Source organism: Chionomys nivalis, chromosome X (assembly GCF_950005125.1).
Source record: "Chionomys nivalis chromosome X, mChiNiv1.1, whole genome shotgun sequence".
In the NCBI taxonomy this organism is placed as follows: domain Eukaryota; kingdom Metazoa; phylum Chordata; class Mammalia; order Rodentia; family Cricetidae; genus Chionomys; species Chionomys nivalis.
Window position 1 is genome coordinate 137,253,309 of NC_080112.1, and position 13,797 is coordinate 137,267,105.

At 41.4% G+C, this 13,797-nt stretch overlaps 1 pseudogene; it reads right to left on the minus strand.

Moving 5' to 3' along the window:
• Positions 1-9,293: 9,293 nt before the first annotated feature.
• Positions 9,294-9,852, minus strand: LOC130868657 (60S ribosomal protein L5-like; annotated as a pseudogene).
• Positions 9,853-13,797: the final 3,945 nt, after the last annotated feature.

Sequence of the window (13,797 nt, forward strand, 5' to 3'; positions counted from 1 at the left end):
TTTTGCTAGAAGGAATTTGGGGGCTTATTAAGCCAAACCTTGGCCCAGTCCCCCAAAATCACATTTTTCTGCTTTATACAAATATGCCAAATGAGCTCCAGACAGAGTATGGTTTGTCTGAATGCCTTGAATATTGAGTTCTAGAGTTTGGCCAGGAATCCAGGGTTCTTTTCCTACTATATATTATGTGACCACATGTATAATAAAAATCAAATTGCGCAACACACATTATTTCAAAGGTGATAAAGTGCCATTTTAGTAATTTAAGAAGACTTGCGTGTGGTTTTTTGAACAGCACATTGTTCACACCTGTATTAATTCACATCCATCAGAGCTACCCATCACTGTACATTTGTATTCAAGATGTCACATTGCAAAGCAAAGATGGCTGTGAGAAAATCTGGAACTCTTAACATCAAAAGAATGTGTTTACCGGCTGGCCCAATGTGACATACTTTGCCAATGCCGATGTGATGGCGTGTGTTAACTGAAGATATTTTTACATTGTGTGTGCTTGTGAGACCTTGTTTAGAAAATGTAACTGTCAACCCAAGAACATCATTGTCATTTGAGTAATGGTTATGTAGTGTTAGTATTTTTATTTCTGTGCAATATTAAATAATATTAAATAAACAATTTAGTCTCTGTGTTTAAACTGGTAGATGTGTGTGTCTTAAATTGATATCTTGGTCCATTCCTTAAACGGGATACTGTATAAACAAAAGAAAGTCATTGTTCATAGTTCTAGAAGCTTGAAGTCAACGTTCAAGGCACTAGCACACTTGGTGTTTAGTGAAGACTCTCTACTGTGTAAAGACGGTGCCTTCTTGCTGTGCCTTACATGGCAGAAAGACAGCGGGCATTAATCCTATCACCAAGGCAGAGCTCAGTGACCTACTCACTCCCCAGAGACCAACATTCTCAAAGGTCTTACACTGGCTATTAACTTTCCACATGTGAATTCTGGGAAGACACATATATTCTGACAGAACAATAGGGTTTCCCAGAAACTCGCCTTGTAATCCAGCAGCGCTGAGCGGCTCTGATGGGATGTAGATGTGGTCATTCTGTTGGAAATGATCTCCTTATGAGTTGTCCTCCCCGTACTAGATTATCAACTCTTCAGAGTAGGGGCTGTCTCTGCAGCCCTTGTCTTGGTCATTGCCACAGCAGTGTTGTGTTAAACAGATGAAATAATGAAGGAGAAAGCCTTGTGTTTCTCCTTTTTACACAGCTGGGGTAAGATCCATACAAGTAAGGCCATAAGAAACAAAAGGGTAACCATACGTGACTCTAACTATGGAGTCTGATGGACTCGACCCTTCTGAAAAGGAATTAATACCTTGTCAACCATCTAGTGCTACTCTGTGACTCCAGCTCTTTAACAAGACCACACCTTTGTGGCTCTCACATGCAGTTACATGCATGATTGCCCACCCAACTCAGACACCAGGTGCCCTAAAGACACTAGCAGTAGCCCGTGATCCATCTGGTGTGGTTGAGTTTCTCCTCCTCACCCCACTGGAACTTTAGTATCTTCTCTGAACCCTTCACCAAGAGTCAGGCTTGTGAACTGCTATTGCCGATCCCCTCCACCCATCCTCATCTCTGTAAGAAAGCATAGAACTAAATCTCTTACAAGCAGCCTTCTCAACCCCACATCCGAGCTGCAATGCTACTTACCCGGAGCCCTCTACCTGCCCTGAGTAGACCGTTAGAACAAAATCTCAGCCTGTAAAGTGTTTGAAACACACGCATGAGAACCCACGTTTAGGGCCTCAACATTCACATTAAAAACTAGGCCTGTTGATTTGTTCCTGAAGTCATAGTGATGGGAATGTCGCAACAAGAGGATCACTTGAGCTCACTAACTGGCTAGTCTTTCTGAATTGGTGAGCCCCGGGTTCAGTGAGAGACCCTATCTCTAAAAATAATGTGAGTCCAATCAAGGGAACAACTTGACACCACCCTCTGGCATCCACACACACACACATGTGCACATATATACCTACATGAACACATGCACACACCACACACCAAAAAATGTTATAAAAATGTGATTTTTATAGCAAATTTCAGATATAATTAAGGTATTTTTATAATGAATATATAAAACACCATCCATTTCATCCATGGAAAGGTTACCAAAGGCAGTGCGTCTCTTTCTCATCTGCCATCACTGGTTCCTTTCAATCCAAATATCTTCCTTCCAACACATGGTTTCTGGCAACCTCTATGGAAAACCTATTATTAGAAACTGACACATTATGTCTCTTGTGAAAAGACAATAACAAGCAGAAACACATGCAATAGAAAGAGAAAGGACTCCTCCATCACCATCACCTTTTTCCTGAGACTATTTGTGTATCTGTGGAATACATTTTATCTTTGTGATACGCAATTTCAGAAAAAAGGGGTGTGTGTGTGGCGTCTGAGAGAGAGAGAACCAAAACAAAGACAGAAACAGAACCATGAGTGATGATGTCATTCTAGCCCGGCTTAAGAGTCCTGGGCTCCAGGACTGCACTATGTTCCACGTGGCTGTAAATCAAGTGTCTTAAATTTTGTGAGCATCATTTTATCGTTCTTAAAAGGATAGTGACTCAGCATTTGCACCATCATTAAAATAAGAGAAAACTAAGTGTGGAGGGAGTGTCTGGGAGTACGGGTGTTTCTGGGGGTCTGGCACAAGAAATGGGTTTCCTCTCCTCTCTACCTCTTAAGTAAAGCCTTATGAAAACTCACAGTACCAGAGCTGGAGAGATGGCTCAGAGGATAAACACACTTGCTACTCTTTCAGAGGACCACAGTTCAATTCCCAGCACCCATATGGCAGCTCTGTATCTCCATCTGTATCTCCACTTGCACTGGCCCTGATGTCCTCTCCTGGCTCCTTTGGGCCCTGCATGCACTTGGTGCACCGATGTAGGAAGTATATCTGTTACATACAGGTAAGTCCTGTGTCACAGTTAGGGTTTCTATTGCTGTGAAGAGACACCATGACCATGGTAAATAAAGGAAAACATTTACCTGGGGTGGTTTGCTTACAGTTCAGCGGTTCAATTCACTATCATCAGAGTAGGACATGGTAACATGCAGGCAGACATGGTGCTGGGGGAGCTGAGAACCCTACATCTTGCAGGCAACAGGAAGTCAACTGACCATCACACTGAGAGAAACTTGAGCAAGAGACCTCAAAATCCACAGCCACAATGACAATCTTCCTCCAGCAAGACCACATATTCTAATAGTACCACTCCCTTTGGGGGCCATTTTCTTCAAACCACCACATGCCGGTACCTAAAAATAAATACATCTTTTAAAAAGAAGAAATAAAGAAAGCTATCTCACAGTACTATATCAAAGAATGTGATAAAGTAGTGGTCCTCCTACACCATGGCATGAGAAGAGTGAATAAACCTTTTAAGACATGAGAGATGGCCCAGAAGTAAGAACACTTACTGATCTTATGGAAGACCCGGGTTTGACTCCCATACCAACATAGTGGCTCTCAACCATCTGTAACTCCTGTTTCAGGGGATCTGAAATCTTCTGACCTCCTTGGATTCTGCACACTTGTGGTACATAGACAAGCAGGCAGGTAAAACACCCATAGGCATAAAATAAAAATAAATTAATCTTTTGAAAGAAAGAAACAATCATTCTCAGCTCAACCTCAAGATTGTTAAATTAGAAACTCTAGGACTGAGGTTGTGTTCTGTTCTAACAAGCTCTCCCCATAATGTCTATGATGTCCTGAGTCTACTATTCTAAAGAATAACTTCTGGGTTTTGATATCAATGTTTTCCCCAAACAGGGTTACATCCATCCATTTTTCTCTTGCCAACAACACAATATCATACTTCACAATGGGGGACGACCAAATCACAGCAAGAAGAGAAACCAAAGGAGAAAGGCGACTTCTGTTCCATGTCACACAGCTTAAAAAATAGGAGCTTGTATTTTCTTTCCTTTATTATCCTCACTAGATGACAGAGTTGGTGATGGCTTACTGATGCAGGAGATTATGGCCTACTACCCCATGCATAAACTAAAGTAAAAAGCAGTTGATTGAATCCTCAACTTAAAGTTGGCTATAGTCCTCATTTCCTATCCAGATGCCCTATTTTCAGAAGCTCTTGGATGAATCATTAAGTATTCAAAGAAGTCAACCAAAGGATATAGGGTCTGGAACAATTCCTCCTCCTTTAGGGAGCAGGTGAAAGGGCTGGGCTACAGGGTTTGGGCTAAGAAGTCAATAACCACAATTTTCAATTTTCTGAAGAGCCAAGAGGAAAGCAGAGATAGTCTCCTGGTCAGAGTGCAGAATTGGCAATTGAAAGTTACAAAGAAAAATATCACCATCACATGTCTATAGAACCTAATGCCAATTTAGAATATTGAAGCAAACTGTACAAGTAGGAAACATAGACAGTGCTAGCCCATAAGGTGGGTTTTATGAAGCTTGAAGAAGGTAAAGAACCTCTGCAGAGGTACACAATTTAGATTAATAAATCTTTCCGACAGGAGGAGCTGTCTGGGAACTCTCCATTCCCAGAGGTTTTTTGTATCCCCTTGTGAGCAGAAGGCCCCCTGCTACACGAACCTTGTTTGTGCATTTATGAAAAACACAGAAGGGCCTAGAAATCTGCTCTCCCAGAAGCCACCCTCAAATCTAGTAGAGAGGGTCGTGGTCAGTATGCAGACATGACAGTTCCCTGTGCAAGTGACTCCTACAATTTCCAGAGCTAAACTGCTGGACTGACCCACAGTTACCTTCTGTGAGAACATGCTTGCTGCCACATGCTTCTGGTTCCTGCCTCTACTCACCTGCTTGTACCTACCTCTTATGGGACCGGGTTCCACTAAATCCCTTTCTCAGAAAGTCTTATGTCAGGAAAGATACACACCATTGCAAAAGCCCACCCAAGATACACTGAAATTTTGGAGAAGGTCAAGGCAAAGATCTGGCATCCCCAGCAAGACCAGCCCTAGAGATACTGTGGATGGTAATTTGAATAAAAAAAAATACCCCCCTATGGGCCTATATGGAATGGCACGATTAGGAGGTGTGACCTTGTTGGAGTAGGTGTGGCCTTGCTGGAGAAGTGTGGTTCAGTCCCTTCCTGCTATCTGTGGATCAATATATAAAATTCTCAGCTCCTTCAGCAGCCCCTTGCCTGCCTAGATGCCACCATGCTTTCCTTCATAATAATGGACTAAGCCTCTGAACTGAAAGCAAGCCCCAATTAAATGTTTCCCTTTACAAGAGTTGCCATGGGGATGGTATCTCTTCACAACAATAGAAACCCTAACTAAGACACTATGTGTGCAGGTATATGGATCCAATGGCATACCTGCACCTGAGAGTCAAGACAGCATCACACTAAAGGGGCATCTCTTCCTCCCCCCCCCCCCTCACCAATCCAGTCTTTCAGTGCAGTTCTGAGCTCCGGGGTAGTTTCAGACGTACATACCACTATTTTTCTCTTAAGACTTGTCTTCAGGTACTGACTACATTGTTTACTTAAAGTCTTTTTTCTACTGGATTGATTCATGCTATGTCAATAAAATAAACAACTCTCACCTCGAAGAAATAGTAGAGATGGTTTCATATGGGGCCAAATCTGAATGACCATAGCCCAGGATAGAGATTTAGGTTTTCTGAACTTCCAATGAACAAAGAAAGTGATAGAACACCCAACACATTGATGGCTATATCAGGTAGGTAGGTGGGTTAAAGTAAAAAGAGAAAAATTCTACTCTAGGCCTTAGATGCTCTCTGGTAGCATTCTTGTCCCTTTGGTTGGTGCAAACTGGGGCTCTGTTCACACGTTTCGAAGGATTTACCTAAAAACATTCCAGAGGATGGCAATAAATGGCTGCTAAGAGGACTAAAGATGTCCCAAGATAATTTGGCTATGGCTTTGAAACACTCTGACTTCTCTACATCGTTGAAGTTCTAATCAATCAATCAACGTTTGTAGTCACAACTACTTGCCAGGAATTCTGGTTCATGGTTGTTACCATTTCTCCCTAGCTCCACCCCAGGCCAGGAGCGTCCTGCTTCTGCTATACAACCCTAGCTTCTCGTCATTCCTCAAGAGGCTTAAGCTGACTCAGCTGTTTTCTTCTAGTGGTTTCCACTCCATCTTTCATGAGATGGCTCGTGTCCTTTTTTTCACTCCACAAAAGCCCTTCCTCAAGTTCTACCTTCATGTGTGTTCAAGTACACCACTGAGCTTCACACTTGGCTGGGTTTCCCAGGGGTCAGTGTAAGACTTTAATAACATTCGTAATCAGACATACAAGGGAGATGGGAACACCAGAATCCAAAGAGCTAGCTTAGAAGTAGCTTCCAGGGCCCTGTTCTCCCCAACTAGATCAGAAAACCTAGGCCCAGTGCAAGAGGGGATGGCTGCCCTTTTAACAAGGTTTCCAAGGAGTTTTCATTCGCTTCCAAAGCAGTCCTGCTGGCAGTGGGTCGGCTAGCCGCCAGGCATAGCACTCGGACCTTTTCAGAGGGGCAGATCTGCAGCTGCTCACAGAGCTACTAAAACTCGGGAGGTGAGACTTATCCTCGCATGTTTTAACATGCCTCCCAAGAAATTCCCATGACTGATAATGTTCTAAAGTTCAAGAGCCACTTACATAGAATGTAAGTTTATCCATTCAGCTAGATGTAGAGGTGCAGAGGGGAGGATAAGGACTTTAACGCCAGCCTGAGCTACATGGTCACCTTGAGGCCAGCCTTGGCTACATAAGACTCTGACCCCAAAACAAGAACAAACAAAGTAATTCATTCAAAATATATCTATTGAGTTATTTGTATATTTTGGAGATCAGACCTCTGTCTGATGTAGGGTTAGTGAAGATCTTTCCCATTCTGTAGGCTGTCATTTTGTCTTGTAGAACATGTCCTTTGCTTTACAGAAGCTTCTCAGTTTCAGGAGGTCCCATTTATTGTTTCTCTCACTGTCTGTGCTGCTGGGGTTATAGTTAGGAAGTGATCTCCTGTGCCAATGCATTCAAGAGTACTTCTGACTTTCCCTTCTATAAGGTTCAGTGTAGTTGGCTTTATATTGAGGTCTTTAATCCATTTGGATTTGAGTTTTGTGCGGTGATAGTTATAGGTCTATTTTCATTCTTCTACATGTTGATATCCAGTTATGCCAGCACTATTTTTTAAATATGCTTTCTTTTTTCCATTTGATATTTTTTGCTTCTTTTTCAAAAATCAGGTGTTCAAAGGTGTGTGGATTAATATCCGGGTCTTCGATCTGATTCCATTGGTCCTCCTGTCTGTTTTGATGCCAATACCAGGCTGATGAACCACTTTCTAAATTAGTGGTTTATCCTCTCCAGAGGCAATGAATTTGTGCAGTTGTCCTGGCCTTGCCTCTTGCTCTTTTCTTCTTCTCCACTGACTACTGCCATCCTCTAAGACCACTCCCAGAAACCCCAAATGCATACCATTTTGTACCATTTTGTTATTTAGAACTCTTCAGCTTCCTTTCTCCGAAACAGATTTGTCTGACCAAACCTAATGGAGTAGGTTTACATGGATATAGTAAAAAGGCAGCATTTTAATCATGCCAAATGGACAGGCCAGTAGTAATAAGTACATATGTCCTTCTGCAAATTGTCATCATCAACTAAAACTATATTCATTTAGAATCTCCATGCCCCTTCTCCTCAGCCAGACAAAAGCATCATTCTGCATTCTGCCTCTATTAATTTGACTATTCCTGATATCTCATGTAAGTGACTCATAAGATAGCATGACTTTTGTGTCTGATTTATTCCACATAACAATGTTTTCAAAATTTATCCACATTGTAGCATATATCAACAAGTAAACGTTTTTTTTTCTGATTCTGAATAATATTCTATTTTATGCACAGACTGCATTGCCTGCTTAGTGTAAACAAGGCCCTGGATTTAATCCTCAGCACGAAAAATTAACTAATGATGTACATCTGTCTCTTGGCAATAGCGTTGTCTATAACATTTTGCCTGTTTTGGACAATGCTGCCGAGAATATTGGAGGACAAATGTCTGTTCCAGTCTCTGGTTTTGGTTTTGTGCATATACCTAGAAATGGAACTGTTACATCCTATGACAATTCAATACCTTTGTCCACATTGCTTGGCTTATTGTGGTTGAGGTATAAAATTTTTAATATTGTCTGGATGTTGATTCCTTGTTAGAGGTGCTATTAACAAATATTTTCTCCTACATTGTGTTGCCCTTGTACTTTATTGATAGCATCCTTCAGTGTATACAACTTTTGTTTTGATGAAATTCAACTTATCTGTTTTTCTTTTTTTTGTTTTATTTTTTGTTTTGTTTTTTGTTTTTTTCAAGACAAGGTTTCTCTGTGTATCAATCCTGGCTGTCCTGGAACTCACTTCGTAGACCAGACTGGCCTGAAACTCACTGAAATTCACCTGCCTCATCTTCCCAAGTGCTGGAATTAAAGGTGTGTACCACCACTACCTGGCATCTGTTTTTCTTATATGTTGGGCTTTTGGTATCATACATAAGAAATTGCTGATAGGGCTGGAGAAATGACTCAGAGGTTAGGGGCATTGCCTGCTCTTCCAAAGGTCCTGAGTTCAATTCCCAGCAACCACATGGTGGCTCACAACCATCTGTAATGAGGTCTGGTGCCTCTTCTGGCCTGCGGGCATACACACAGACAGAATATTGTATACATAATAAATAAATCTTTAAAAAAAAAGAAATCTTTGATAAATCTAAGATCATAAAACTTTTCTCCCATCTTTTCTAATAAAACTTTTATACATGTAAGTAAATACATGTACTTAGCCTATTTTGAGATAACAATGGTAGAAAGTGTCCAATTTTATTCTTGGACATGTGGGTTACAAATGTTTTTGAAAATATTGTCTTTTGTTTATTAGTTTTGACACACTTGTCAATCATAATTTGATGCAAATTAAAACTGCATTAATATTCCATTTTATCTCCAGGCTGAATAGCAGTCATTAAGCAAACAAATAGCAACAAGTGTTGGCAAAGAATGTGGATAAAGGAAAAAATTTACATAATTCTGGTGGGAAGGTAAACTAGTCAAATCACAGTAGAAGTCACTGTATGGGAGTTGTCAAAAACTAAAAACAGTTTCCATAAAAAAACTTCCATATGGCCTCGTTGTACAACTACTGGATATTTACCTTGGACTCCACATCAACATATCCCACAGATGTTTACACATCAGTCTTTATTGAAGCACTATTCACAAAAGCTAACTTATAGAACCAACTTTATCATGTAGTCTGCAAAATTCTGATAAATGTTAATGCCTCGCTTTCAGAGTCATACCCAGGGAATCGTTTGGTACTGTGAGGAATAAACAAGCCTCCAAAACATTTTTTGCCAGTTGTAGTTCAGGCAAGACCCGCATCCAAATAGCAAGTAAAGGCACCAGGCTGCCCATCAATGCTTTCCACACTGTATTCATCTCCAGTCACCTCCATTTGTCCACAGCAAACCTATTGAGAAGCCTGCAGACCAGCAGCAGGCCGGTACAATAGGCTGCAGAATAATTTGTCAGGCCAGCTTTCACACCGTATTTTGGCAGTTCGTGTGCATACGCTGCGCAGACTATCGTATCCCTTCCATACGGGCATACACAATCTGGCAGATGACGTCTCTGTTAGTTACGCCAACCGTCATTCTGTATTGAGGTGTGCTGTATTTATTTCTGTCTGCGATCACCAATTGTTTCCCAGCATAATGGTCAGTTTTCCCCTTTTGCTGCCTTCTAAATTTCATTCGGTATCTCTTAAAGTAGGCCTTCTTCTTGATAGCTTTCACACACCCCATCCTGAGCAACAGAAACCCACAATTGCAGCTCCAAGCAGACCTGCAGGCCTGGTAGGGCTAGGCAGAAAAAGCCATAACGTTATTTTTAAGGTCGCTTTCTTGTGCTTCCGTTGCATTGGAATGTTCAGGTCTTGCTGTAGGAGGATAGCTGGGTTCTGGTGGTGCCATATTGCCCTTTCTACTATTTATTGTGTTCTTACACTGGCATTTAGGCATCTGGATTTGGGATGGTTATAGGTCTAGGTGTTGATTCCTGTGTTTGTCTTTGTTGGGTGGGTGTTTTGTTCCTTGGTCTTCTGACATAAGTGACCAAGGATTCTAGTTAGTAATGAGTCTTCAGGTTCAGTGGGGTATATCCACTGGGGTTTTGGGGGACTTGAGTCCCTAGATATGGCCTGGCCTTCAGTAGAGCCTTTTGAAATAGTTGACCCAGGGCAAGGGGTTCAGTCTGGGGTTGGGCAGGTTTATAAGGTGCATTAGCAGGCAGTGGGTAATGTCTTACCTGGGATCCCTAGGACCAGCCTGGTCTCCAATGAAGCTGCCTGGGCTATGGACCAGAGTGTGGAGCCTAGGACTGGGAGCACAGTGTGAGGTGTTGGTGAGCTTTAAGGAGTGTTAGCAGGTGGTAGGTGATGTCTTACCTTGGGTCCCTAAATCCAACCTGGCCTCCAGTAAAGCCTAAATCTTCTTCCGAAATTGTAAGACAGAATATGGAGTCCAGGGGAGGTGGGGTGTATGTCTTTTTTTGCTTGTTTATTTTTTTTATGATACAGGATTTCACTGTAGCTTTGGAGCCTGTCCTGGAACTAGCTCTTATAGACTAGGCTGGCTTCAAACTTACAGAGATCTGCCTGCCTCTGCCTCTGAGAGCTGGGATTAAAGGCGTGCGCCACTACCACCCAGCTGCATGTCTTTTTTTTTTAATTAAGAGAATGCTGAGTGTTGTTTAGAATGCATCCAATCCTGTGTTTATAGTATTGGAAGAAATCAGAAGAGTGTAAACACATGGTTACAAGATTTGCGACTTGAGGACAATCTCTTTGATTAGACTTTTGGAGAAGATCGCTAACCATATTTGTGAGCAATTAGCATGGGGTGTACTGGCAAAAGAAAGCTCTTCCGTCATCCTGAGCCCTGGGGCTTCTCCTTTCCCAGCTTTACTTACGTTACTCATCAGGAGAAAATGCCAGTCCGCTCATAATTGTAAGCAAGCTGTGTTAGAAGGAAACATGGCAAAACACAGAATTAATCATACGTGAACACCATTTGCTTTCTGGTACGAATAAATGTATCTGTAAGACTAACTTCTAAAAAGTTAACTTTCCTGACCATGGAGTAAAGGGATGAAGACACACCTGACTAGTGGCCCATAGGACATGATACAATAAAAGTGACATCAGTCGAGAGAACATTAAGCAGACGAGTAATAAAGTATATGTAATCCTCCCAAAGTAGAGTTTGTCCCACTACTTATGGTGACCGGCTTCCCAGTAAAGAGGGCACAGCCTTTCCATGCCCACCATGGTCTTGATAAGGCAATTCCAGGGTCAGAAGTCCTTGAACAGTTATAGCTCCATGGCACACAATGGAAACTTCGCAGTTGGACAAGCGACCTGATAAAGAGGGGTAGCCAGCAGACCCAGTAACTAGTAATAGCCACCTGTGCATTTGTTGAACTAATGTTAACTATTAAACTGGATCATTTTCCCAAAGGTCCCCAAAGCGGGGAGGAAATCATTGCCAGAGCCCTGAGATGCATATTACAGCACTGGTTTAATGCAGAGACTGAGTTGCTCAAGACTGCTAATTTTCTGGGTTTCTGTAACAAATTTCTATCACCAAATAGGAAGTTCGAGTTAGTACCCTATTTGGGAAGTTACTGAGCACTCTGGGCAGACTTAAGATCCCCCCCCCCCAAGACATTCCCCAAGTAACAGCTAATCCAATTTTTTTTCTTTGCAATTGCAGCTAGAAACTTAGCAAACCTAGCAGAAGACTGGTTTCTGAGGCTTGTCCCTGCTCTTTGGTTCCCTCTCCAGGCAGTATATCATGTTTTCAAACTGCTTTAGTGATTAGTTACAAGAACACAATTCCCAGACCACAACCTTTGATCTACTATCATAAATCTGCCATGCTTTTGATATGAGTGCTGGGATTTTTTACAAAATAATTCTCTTTGTTTGATGCATTCCATTTTTTTTCAATTGATTTACTCCTTCATGGCGAAACAATGTATCAAGCCATAAATATGCATAAGGACTTCTTTATTGAGATCATTAGGCTCTAAGAACCCCTCGAGATGAAATCCTTAGCCCCGCTCTCAGCAGTCTTCCCAAAGTAAAACAGAATGTCTTTCCTCTTCTCCAAAGAATTCCTTTTATGATAAGCTTAACATTTCTTCAGACAAAATGCTACAATTGCCAGAAACTTCCAAGCTGACATTTACTTAGTTTTTACAAGAGGAATATTTAGAATTTACACAAGGCTTACATCCGAACAGCTTCAACTTCTGTAGGTATAAACCTCAAAGGGCAGCTCAAAAACCCAAACTTAAAGGCCCTGCATTTGCACATGTCGGTAGAAGAGTGTCCGCATGACTGGCTCGACGTCAATATGCTCGGAGTCTCACCCCATGTGGCCACCTGCTTACCAGGAGACACATTCAGCATGCAGGTGTTTCTTCAGTGACAAGTGACACTTACCAGTAGTCAATTATTTACATCTCTGTCCCATCAAAATTTCCCACAGCCTCCTGCAGGAATTAGCAGGAGTGATCCCAGAGAGGCCGTGCTGTGAGCTCCTTCTTAATCTTTCTATCGTGCTATTTAAAAGGACGCATGACTCTGCCTCTGTCCTGCACTTCACAATTGCTCTTCCAGTGAAGAGACCCAAGGTTCCCATGTCTCCAGCAACATAGCAAACTGATTTTGAAAATCGAAAGCCTAAAAAGCTGGGTCAGCAAGACGGCTCGGTCAGTCAGTGTGCTTGGCACAAAGCCCAATGACCTGAGTTTCATTCCTGGGACCCATAGAATGAAAGGAGAGAAGTGACTCCTACAAGCTGTCCTCTGACCTCCAAGCATATACAGATGAATAGACAGAGAAGTAAATAAATGTGAAAATAAAATAAATAAGATCTAAGCAAAAATGGAGAACGTATAATAGTAAAAATAAAAATTGACCACATTTGCACATCCAGAATATACTATTAAAAGTGGTGTATGTCCAGGATAATTTCAATACTCTTATTTCTCTCTCTTCCTCCATTTCTCCCTCATTCCTTTCTCTTTTCTCTCATTAATTTTTGAAAGCATAATTTTTCTAATTTGGGTTACTTTGTCAATGTAATGCATCGCAGTTGATGTTTATTTTTTTAGTTAGCATATGATGTAGTTGGTTTTATTAAGACAACTTCACACATAGACACACACACACACGGATATCATTATACAATGTTTTTATTCTGCCTATTCTCCTCCGTTCCCTCTCCACCTTCTTGCTGGTTCCCGAAAGAGTTCTCCCTTCTGTTTTCATTACTTACATTCCATTACCGTCTCTTGCGCCTTTGTTCCCACCTCCCTATTCATGCCTTCTTCTCCCAGACTCCTGTCTACTTTCAATATGTGCTTATTTTGAGGAATTCAAATAGTTTAGGAAATTACAAAGATAAGAAAATTGGCAGTCACCCACAGAATACCAACCAGAAACCATTATCAAATATTGAGGGAGTTCTAGAAAATTGCCTAGACCTATGAAATAAAAGTGGATGAACAGATGGAAACAGACATGAAGATGTTTAAGAACCATTTTAATTAGTTTTTGTATTAATATACAAAGTAATAGATTTCACTATGTGCTCCTCATAAAAAGAACTTGGAAGTGTTTTTTCAAGTCTGTAAAGAATTATGTTGGAATTTTAATAGAAATTACATTGCATGTGCAGATT